General features: G+C 52.1%; 2 long non-coding RNA genes across 4 annotated transcripts; one reads left to right on the top strand and one right to left on the bottom strand.

Annotated features, from left to right (window-relative positions):
• The first annotated feature begins 1,331 nt into the window (after positions 1–1,331).
• Positions 1,332–3,481, top strand: LOC132666119 (uncharacterized). The gene is made up of 4 exons (XR_009604497.3): positions 1,332–1,630; positions 1,733–1,849; positions 2,337–2,414; positions 3,379–3,481. It is a non-coding gene; the product is annotated as an uncharacterized LOC132666119 (long non-coding RNA).
• Positions 3,482–3,734: 253 nt separating this feature from the next.
• LOC132666108 (uncharacterized) lies at positions 3,735–9,872 on the bottom strand. Of its 3 annotated transcripts, XR_009604492.3 has the most exons (5): positions 9,378–9,872; positions 8,762–8,850; positions 8,066–8,176; positions 3,972–4,046; positions 3,735–3,830 (listed from the first exon to the last, which is right to left on the bottom strand). It is a non-coding gene; the product is annotated as an uncharacterized LOC132666108 (long non-coding RNA). The 3 variants fall into 3 exon arrangements; XR_013554554.2 differs by having other exon boundaries at positions 8,340–9,871; XR_009604486.3 differs by having other exon boundaries at positions 8,762–9,869.
• Positions 9,873–10,189: the final 317 nt, after the last annotated feature.

Raw genomic sequence — 10,189 nt, 5'->3', positions numbered from 1 at the left:
TTTCTCCCGCCCTCCCCGCGGACAGCCTCCACCACGCGCTAAGGGAAGCCTGTTTCTGCGGTTCCCTTGTTTGCGAGCCCTGCCAGGCCGCCACGACCGCGCCTGCCACTAGGGGGCAGCAGGAGGCTACCTTCCCGGGCAGGAACTGCGGAGAGGTGGAGGTCGGCCCGAGTAGCATAGCAGGCTGGCTGGCTCCTCCCGAAAGGGCTCGGGCTTTACGTATGAAATATAATAATATCAACAATAACGATAGAAAAAATAAATGGTTTCGATCTGGGACCAAAACTCATCCCCAAACCCCCTCCAGGCACTGGATCATCCAGCCAGTTCCCATAGCGTCCCCAGGGGAAGCCTGTGCCTCTGTAGGGGTTGGGGGGCAGGGTTGAGGGTGCGCGGCCGAGAGGCAGGGGGGGAACGGAGGGAGATGACCTTGCCCTCCACCTGCACCCAGCTGTATAAAACCTGCCGGAGAACTCGCCCTTCAGGCTGCCGAGACCAACAATCCTTACACTCAGGAGATCTGGAGGGTTTGCCATTGACCCCCCCCCCCCCCCCCCCCGCGCGCGACCCTGAAAAAGCCCCTTTCAACCTTGAACCTGCTCCACCTCTGTAAACTGAAGACATGGCTGTAAGAACGAATGAAGGGATTCATTTGTGCCCTTGACCTAAGGACCTTCTGGGCTGTCTTATCCCCATTTTACAGAAGCTGTGGCTTCAGGGGGCAGAGCAACTTGCACCTGGCTGCACACGTGGCAAGTGGCGAGCTGGGTTCGAATCCAGATTTCCCTGGCTCCTGACTCCCAGCTCTTACCGCTTAACTTATCCTGCCTCCGCGGGCCGCCGAGAGGGATTGCACCGGAGAGGTGGCCGCGAAAGAGCGTTGGAAAGGGGCACGAGGCCCCGTTCCCGAGTCCCGTCTGCGTGCCCGGCGCGCACCCCTCAGGGAGGTGCTTTCCCCTGGAGATGGGCCGTGTGACCTTCGCGCCCCCTTGGGACAGGCGAGGAGCGGGAGGCGCCCTGCGTCTCAGCCCTCCCTCCTCCCCCCCTCCCCGAGAATAGCCTAGATGAGCCGGCCGCGGCTTGCTCCCCGCCAGCTGCGCCCGCGGCCCCGCCGCCCCCAGCTGGCCCGAGGAGGGCGCGCGGCTGCGGGGGGCCGGGGCGCACGCTGCGCTCCGCAAACCAGGCCCTTCAGCAAGCGCGCGGTTCTTGTTTGCGTGCAAAGGCCTTTGTTCGCGCACCGGGACGGAGACCTCTTTTCCTCGGTCGCTTCGGTCGCGTCTTGAAACACACACGCGCCAGGAACAGAAACGCCGCGCTGCGGCAACCCGCGCTCAGAGCGCGTCTCTGTGCCCGCCCGGCGGGCGGCGGGGCTGGTCTCTGCGGCCCTTCGCTCCCAGGCGCTACACCCCTGCCTCAGTTTCCCCATCTGCACCGGGAGGTGGCGTGCATCAGGGCCCAGCCGCCGGCTGGAATTCGGTCTCTGCAAGCGCCGCGCGCGGGAGGCGGCGGGGAGCGGGGCAGAGAGGGCTGCCTGTGGGTCGTCTGTGTTTCCAAGACCGTAAACAAGTAAAGGAGAAAACAGACAAGATCATTTGAAATAACACCAAGTGGTAACATAATAGAAGCACAGGTAAGTGTACAGCCTGTGCCAGGCTCCCTTCTGAATGCTGTTGTGTCTGTGTCGGCCCCAAGCTCACAGCAAACCTGAGGGAGAGCATGACCCCTTTCACAGATGGGAAAATGGAGGCTGAATCGCCTGTTGGAGGGAAATGAGAAGTTGAAGCAGTTGAACGATTTCCCCATTTCCTCGAGAGTCCAGTACGTGGTGGAGACCAGATTCGGACTGCAGGTGACAGCTGGGCCTGGCCATGTAATCACTCGCACTGTGGCTGTGCGAGGAGGGATGATGACTTCAGAAAGAGAGTGCTGAGGCTAGAGGAGGGCTCTTTCCACAGGGAGGACGGAGAGCGTAAATTGGTCGCTTAGCTCTTCAACCCGCCCCCTAGCCTTCTGATCTCCTGGCCTCTAAGAGATTGCTGGTGACATTCACCAGCCCTTGGTCTCCAACCAAGGTATCAGATCAGCTAAGTCTTCATTTTATAGACAAGGTGACACTGAGGCCCAGACTGAAGGAATGGGTCAGGTGGCTTGTTACCAGTTTCATTTGCTGATGAGCCCCACCAGCATAGGCCTGACCTGGCCCTTAGATCCAGGCAAGGGGGACCCTACCCTTGTCCTCACGCATTAAAGGGCCTCTCTCTGGCCCTCCTCCAGCTGTGTATGACCCCCCCAGGGCCAAGGGGAGATAGCCACCCAAGCCTTTATCTCTTTTCTAGACATACTCTGGGTTCTCAGGATTCCTGAAATCCAAAGGTTCCAAGCTGGCTTCCAGGGCCTGTGCAAGCCTCTTGCTGGTATGTTCTCTGGAGGCAGAACACTAGGCCTGGGGGGTAGGCAAAGGAGCATGGGGGTGGAGGGAGCTTGTAAAGGCATGGGGTGTCTACACACATGCATGTGGGGTCTGCACAGAGCGGCCTGGGGCTGGGGATGACAAGGGAAGGGGCCAGCCCTCCCCACTGCCACCATTCTGCATGTCTGGGGGGTCTGAGGTTTCCAAACTGAACCTGGCCTTCCAGGTTGTCGTGAGGTTACTTACATTCATCGAGGAGAAGGATAGAACATGTTAAAAACAATATATTAGCTTGATGTATAATGTTTAAACATTTAGATTTGGGGGGATGGGGGGGAGCCCAGACCCCACCAATATCAGGAGTGGGTCTGGCCTAGCACATAGGAGATATTCAGCGTTTATCAGCCAGATGGATTAATCTCATTTAATTTAATCCTCACACAGACTCTACAAGGGAAGTAGGCATCGTCTGTTTTTTATTGATGAGGAAACAAAGCTCACAGAGATTCAGTGGTTGGTCCAATTTTTCACATTAGAAAGTAGCAGAGTTGAGCCTCCAGTCCCAACATATCTGATTCCAAAACCCATCGCAGTTGGCCCCCTGACAAGTTCGTATCCGATTACGGACACATGAAATGTATCATAACGACTTGGGCACGCCCCATGGTCTTTTTGGATATGCACTGTTTGTATTACATGCAAAAGGAGGTAACAGGGCAGGCGTTAATGCTCCAATGAATAATCGTGGGGAAACTGAGGCCATGAGCCACAACCCAAGGTATCATCAAAGCTTAAACAGAGTCTACTTTTCGTGTAGGACAAAATATCCGGAGGTGGCCAGGCCTCCAGATGGTGTAATTGTTACAGCATCCTCAACAAATACCTTCTATCTCATGGTCTGTTCTGGTTACGTATTGGTACCCAGCAGACACTCCCCAAACAATAATCATGTTTATTATTTTCTACAGTTTTGCGGGCCTGAAATTCGGCCAGGGCTCAGCTGGGCGGTCCTTCTGATCCATGGGCGTTGACTAGTCACTTGGCCGCGTTCAGCTGATGATTGGTTTCATCTGGAGGAACAAGATGGTTTGGGAAGACTGCAGTGCTGAGCTCAGCCGGGTCCCTAATTCCTTTCCGTAAGGTCTTAGGGCTTCTCCAGGGGGGGGTCTCTCCAGCAGAGTGGTTTGACCTTTTCCTTGGCAGCCATGGATCCAAGAGACCATGTCAGAATCTGCCAGTTGCCTTAAGGACAAAGTCCGGAATTGGCAGAGCATCATTTCCACTGTATTCTGTTGGTCCAATAAGTCACAGGCCAGCCCAGATTTAAGCGGAGAGGAAGTCCAAACAAACTCTTCCTCTTGAAGGAAGAAGGACCAAAGAATCAGTAGCCATCTTTAATTCATCACAGAGTCCAGCATGGCTGTTTGAGAGCCAGTCGTCACATTTCAAATTCCAGCCAGCAAAGAGAAAGAGAGGAGTGAGATATCTATTCTCCTTTTTAAGACATTTTCTAGAAGCCACACAAAACATCTCTCACTGGTAAGAACTCACATGGACATACCTGGGATTCGGAAAGAAAGCAGGGAAGTGTAATCTTCATTCTGGGCTGCCACATGTCCTGCTGAAATTAGGGATTCTGTTGACAAAAGGAGAGAGTGGATATTGAGGAAAAACTAGAAATCTGTCGCACTGTTGGATTTTTTTTTTGCTACCAGTAGCCAAACACATACTTAGCGGACATGTTTCAATTCCATTCTTGTCCCTCCTGCGACATCCTCCACGCTGTCACCAAAATAATAACCTTTCCTTCTTAATTATTTTTTTTTTATGTTCCTAAAAGGTAAATCTTTTAATCATTCCCATGCCAACAGCAAGTTCTGAAGTTTTTTGTGGGGGGGACCAGGGATTTTAATGCCTAAAATAACAATAAACGCGTAGGCACTTTAACAAGCACCATATGAATATATCTTACTCTGTCCTCACAGTAACCCAATGAGAAAGGATCATATATGAGGAAAGAGAAGCCCCGAGAGGTTAAGTGGCTTGCCCCAGGCCACACAGTGAGTAGGTGCAAGGTGGAGATTCATATCCTCGTCTGTCAGATTCCAGGGATGTGCTGAGGCACTCACACATGTGCAGCCCGGGATCATTTATTGGAAATTTATTGGAAATTTATTGGAAATTACCCTGGAGCATGGACAAGGCCCATGCTTGGAATGTAAGTGCCAGAAGAGGTGAACATAAGCCGTGAGCCTGCAGATGCCCCCTCCTTCCTGCGATCCTTTGGCCGGGGTAGTGGGCATATTTCATTAAACTAAGCTGGCACCAGAAATTCATGTCATTCCACTTTCTTTATACCCTGAATGAACTCTGGACCATGAGTATGAGTAGGAGACTGTAGAACTGGCTACATTGCTAAGCAGTGGTCAGGATACAGGCCCAGTGACCTCCTGGCCTCTGTGGGCCCAGTGCAAGGAGGCACCTTCCAGCTCTAATCCCAGTTTCTTCTCGCCTTAATTTTACCCAGTTCCAGAACATCCAGTGGCTCCCAAATTCGCTTCAGTTTTGCCCTGCAGGGCGTGGGGAGGATAGAGGAAGGGAAAGGGACAAACCTGGGTTCGAATCCTGATTCCCTTTTGGTGAGTCTCAGTCTTTGCATCCGTTAAACGGGAGGAATAATCCCTGCTCTGCTGACTTACTCAGGCATTAGGGACCACACAGGACAAGGGATAGGAACGGCCTTTGCAGATCAGGGCTGGTGACCTGTGCAGAACGCACTTCAGCAGATTGCATTGTCTCTTTGGAGGGCAGGGAGAGCTGGGGTGGGGCTGGGGGCAGTTTCAGGCAGAGTGCTGCCCCTTCTGGGGGGGCTCCTACCCGCAGCCTCACGGAAGAAGTGGGCCACAGTGGGCAGTTACACATAGATGCGCCCGTCAGGAGACATGATGATTCAGAGCAATGGTTCTGAGTCAAGGGCCAGTCAAACCTGGGTTATAAACCCGGCTCTACCCCTCACTAGCTGAGGGACCCTTGGACAATTCACATAACTCCTTTGTACCTCCATTTTCACGTTCGTCAGGTGGGATTAAAAACACAGCCTGTTGCATTGGCATTTTTGTGGAGAATTGAGTGAGAACGTGCCTTTAAAACACTTAAGGGCAGAAGAACTGTCCGACCAGTAGTAATGACAACGGTGATTACATTTTTAATTACATTTTTGAATGCAACCCTAATTAAATATGTCCTGTAGATGTTTCATTGCCTAGTTTAGTAGTCCTCACCGTAACCCTAAGACGTAGTTAACATTATTATTCTCCACTTAAAGAGGAGGAGATGGGGACATGGTTAGGTTGAAAGCTGCCCAAGGTCACCGTAAGTGGTAGGGGCAGGGTTTGAACCTGAACCCAAACTGCCTGATCCAGAGTCCACCGTGATCAATACCTTACGCGGCTGTTATTACTATCGCCATTGCCACGGTGGCTCTTAGAGTCTGTATCCACTTCCGTAAGTGCCCCAACAGCCGATTGGAGCAGGAGAAGTCACCTGACCCAAAGGCTGCCAAGAGATAGGCTAACCAATGATATAGCCTGGGGCAAAAGCTCCACCCAGCACAGCTGAGAGTGGTTCGACCAAACCAATCAGCCTTAACCAAACCAATCGGCACCCATCCGGGCTGCCGGTTGGGGTTTGGGTCGAAGAGAGTTGGGTCAAATGCACAAAAGCTGGAAGACCAGGCCAGGTCGGATGGTGCCAAGACCGTATGAAGGCGCAGGGTTAATGAGGAAGCCCAAACCTCCAGGGAGAGGAGGGAAGAGGGGAGACGGTAGGGGAGGTGGAGGCCCGCAGACACCTGCTGCCTAGGAGGCCGGAGAGTGAGCTCTGTCCTGGGTCCTGAGCCCTGGGTCCTGAATGGTCTCCCGGCGGGCTAAACCACCTTCTGTGAGGCGCGCTCAGAATTCCTGCCTTCCAATCCCTGCACGTAGTTTGACAACAGCTCCCGCGGCTCCAGTTAACTTGAGAGTTTCAGCCCTTTTCATCCTAAATCAGGCTGGATCAGCCTTCCTCTTCAACCTCAGGGTAAATGCTAATAATGGGAAGTGGCCAATGGGGAGGGGGCAGTAACCCCCTCCGTGTAAGCCCCAGGCGTGACTCTGGCCTGAGGAGGCCAGAAGACACAGCCTGGCCCGGTGCCTGGCTCACGAGAGGCCCAGGTCTGTGCTTGGTCCACTCCCCTGCCTATGATCAGGCTATCACACACCATCTGGGCAGCGGGACGCCAGGGCAGGCCGCTCCCCTGCACCCCAGGTTCATACGTCCATATGCATTTTGTGTTGCCCACGCACCTCAATTTTAACCTGTTCCAAACACAACTTCCCACCATGCCTCCCCAAAGCATCCCTCCTTGCAGGACTTCCATTTCAGGAAATGCCAAACCTCCCTGTCTAGTTGCTGAGATTAAACACCTTGGCGTCATCCTGACCCCCCTGCTGGTTTCCTACTCCAACATTCTTTCAGCCAACAAATCCCGTTGGCTCTACCCGGCAAACATTTCCAGAAACCGACCACCTCTGTGGTTCCAGAGACATGCTCACCTTGACCACCCCGATCTGGGCCTCGGTCCCCTGTTCCTTGGGATGAACACAGTAGCCTTCTCCAGTTTCTGTGCTCACCTTCTATAATCGTTCTGCGCTCAGCAGCCAGAGGGGTCCCATGAAAACAAAAGCCAGATCTTCCAATCCCTTTTCTCAAAACCCACCAATTACTCCCCCCTCACTTGGGAGAAACAAAGGTCTTTACAGGCCTTCATGGTCTGCCACTCTGGCCTCACCGGTTTCCCACGGCTGCCTCCCTGGCATCACCTGCCAGCCCCGTCCCCCACTCTCCCTCTGCTCCAGCCACACAACATGCTCACTGTTCTTGGAAGGAATGTTCCCACCACTGGGCCTTTGCATGTGCCATTCCCTCTGCCTCGAATGCTCCTCCCTCTTGGCTCCTCCCTCACCTTCTTTGGGTCACCTTGGCAGAGAGCCCTTCCCTGGGCATCTTACTAATGAGTGCCAGCCGCCCTCATCCACTTCCCTGCTTTATTTATTTTTTTTCTGTAGCACGAGTGCTACATGTCACAATCCGACTTGCTGCCCGTTGTCCTTTCTGTTGACCATCCATCTCCTGCACTCGACTGTGTGAGCTGCGTGAACCCACAACTTAGAACACGACCCCTGGCATGAAGCAGGCGCTCCGTGAATCTTTGTCGGAAGAACAAAGGAGCACACAAAGTAGGACTTTCTGGAGACACCCTGGCCCAGCTGTCACCCTCCGGGTGTTCCCAGGCTACTCACTCACCTCCTTGATCCTTTTAGGGGTAAGCCCCAAGGCCCTATCCCCAAACAAGAGAACCAAGGAGACAAGTCAAGGAGGGATTAGGACAAATGCGTGGCAATTTCTTTTTGAATATAACTGTTTTTGCCTTAATACAAAAGTGCTGTGTCCCAGCTGTTGGCTCTCCTGTCAAATCACGTTCCAGCCCAAGAACTCGGCGCTGGAGTTCTGTGTTCCAGCCAAGGATCTGCTGTCACGGAATCACTGATGAGCAGCGTGGGCTTTCCAGGAGGCTCCCAGGGAAGCTGGGGCGCCCCACCGGCCTGCAGCACGCACCTTAAACCCCCTCACACCGGAGGGACTCCGTGTTGCTGATTGATGAGGCTGGTACCAGGTAGTGGGGTCGTCGTATGATTCTCTGCACTTTTCCATAGTTTGAACATTTCCCTAAGAGCAGAAATAAAAACGAGGGTGTCTTCTCCGAAGCTCCTCTTCCCGGACACATCCCCAGAGGACTTCCGATCGCCCTTCCCTCTCCACTGTCACCACCCACAACTTCTCTCTTCCCCTCCCTTCTGGTTTGACAAGAGATCAGTTCAGCTCTACTTACTAGCTGCCGCTTGGCCTACTGGAGTCATCTGAGGACACTTAGAAACCTTTGATGCCTTCTGGTCTCCCCACTTCCCAGGATTTGGAACCAAATGGTCTGATGTGGGGGCGCTGGGCACTGGGTGTAGTAAATGCTCCCCAGGCAATTCTGGAATTTTCTCAAGTTGAACAACCATCTTGTCAACCAAGGCCAATTCCTGATTTTCTTTTTCTTTTTCTTTTTTTTTTTTTTTTTGCTGCGCCCAGGGGCCTCCCGTTAACAGGGGCCAGCTTTCTTGGAAGGCCGTTTAGCAACACCTTTTGTTACCTGAGCCCATCCCTGGGGTCCCAGCACAAGTGACTTAAAGAGTTATTTCTTTCAAACCCAGACAATGTACTTCATTCACCACCAGGGTGCCTGGTGGATGGCGTTCTTTCCATTACCTTATGCAACATGGGTTCACTGTCATCATTTGAAAAGCACAGAAAAGCACACAGGAGCCGACCACAGCTCCACTCTGGCCCAGTGATTCCTGAACAGAAAGGATCCATTGTCACCAAGTCAACTTTAAGGGAGCAGCTAAAAAACACATTCAAAGGGCCCTGATGATAATGAGTATGCTAATATGATTTCCATTGGGTGCCCATGTTACCTCCAAAAACACTGTCTGACCTTCCTCATGGATTCAAAGCTTCCATTGAAGTCAACGGGGGATTTGGGTTAAAATAACATCAAAGTTTTCACTTAAATGGACGAAACTGGGGAGTTGTGCATTAAGGGTGAGTTTCACATCGGCCCTGACACTGCTGACCTTGAGGGGGAAATGCCTTCCCTGGTAGGTTGTGAGTGGAGCTTTCGGCCAAGCAGCTGTTGCCTTTGGGTGGGTCGAACCAGCAAGCGTTAAATGGGGGTCCCCTTCTCCATGACCAATGAGCTCAGGAGGCCTGGGTTCAAATCCCAGCTCTCTATTCATTAGCCAGATGACCTTAAGCAAGGCAAATCACTTCTCTGGTTGAGCCTCAATGTCCCCATGTGTAAAATAGCACAGAGGAAACATACTTTGCAGGATTGCTTGTGAGAATAAAGTGTCGCTCAGCATATATTTATGAGCTGCTTCCTGGGTGCTGGGGAGCTCTGTCTGGGTGCTGGGGAGATAACTATGAGCAAAACACATGAACTCTGTTCTCACTGGAGCCCCCATTCTGGTGGGAGAGGAGAAAGACACCAAACACAGCCCCAGAAATAATACATAAGCGGTGATAAGTGCTACGGAGAAGGAAAAGTCCCTAGGAAAGGGACAGACCCAAACTCAAATCCCAACTCACCCCTTGCCGGATGTGTAACTCTTGGGAGAGTAATTTTGTCTCCCTGACAATCTTTTTATATGCTCGGTGAGATCCATTGATCATTTCTCTACCCATTGAACAAATATTTATAGGATTCTGTCTTGAGTCAGGCATTCTTGTGCATATTGGAGAGCTGGCAAGGAATAAAACAGACAAAAATCCTTGCCCTTGGAAATTTAAACTCTAGAGGAGAGAAACAGACACAAGATATATATATATATATATATATATATATATATATATATATATATATATGGTAATGAAGGAAAAGGAAAAGCAAGCAAGGTAAGGGGTGGAGACTTATGGAGAAGGGTGCCTTTTATGTAGGCTGGTCAGGGAAAGACTCTATGGGGAGGCAACATTTATTGTGAGGCCTGAAGGTCTTTGGGGAATTAGCCCTGTGGGCCTCTGAAAGAAGAGTGTTCCTTGGCCAGGGGAGAAAGCAAGGGCAAAGGCCCTGAGGTAGGACCGAGCGTGGCTGTTGGGAGGATTAGAGAGGCAGAGACAAGGTATGTGTAAGCACCT

Source organism: Panthera onca, chromosome A3, assembly GCF_046562875.1.
Source record: "Panthera onca isolate mPanOnc1 chromosome A3, mPanOnc1 haplotype 2, whole genome shotgun sequence".
NCBI classification, from domain to species: domain Eukaryota; kingdom Metazoa; phylum Chordata; class Mammalia; order Carnivora; family Felidae; genus Panthera; species Panthera onca.
The sequence above is the reverse complement of the archived record's forward strand: the minus strand, read 5'-3'. Positions and strand labels throughout refer to the sequence as shown.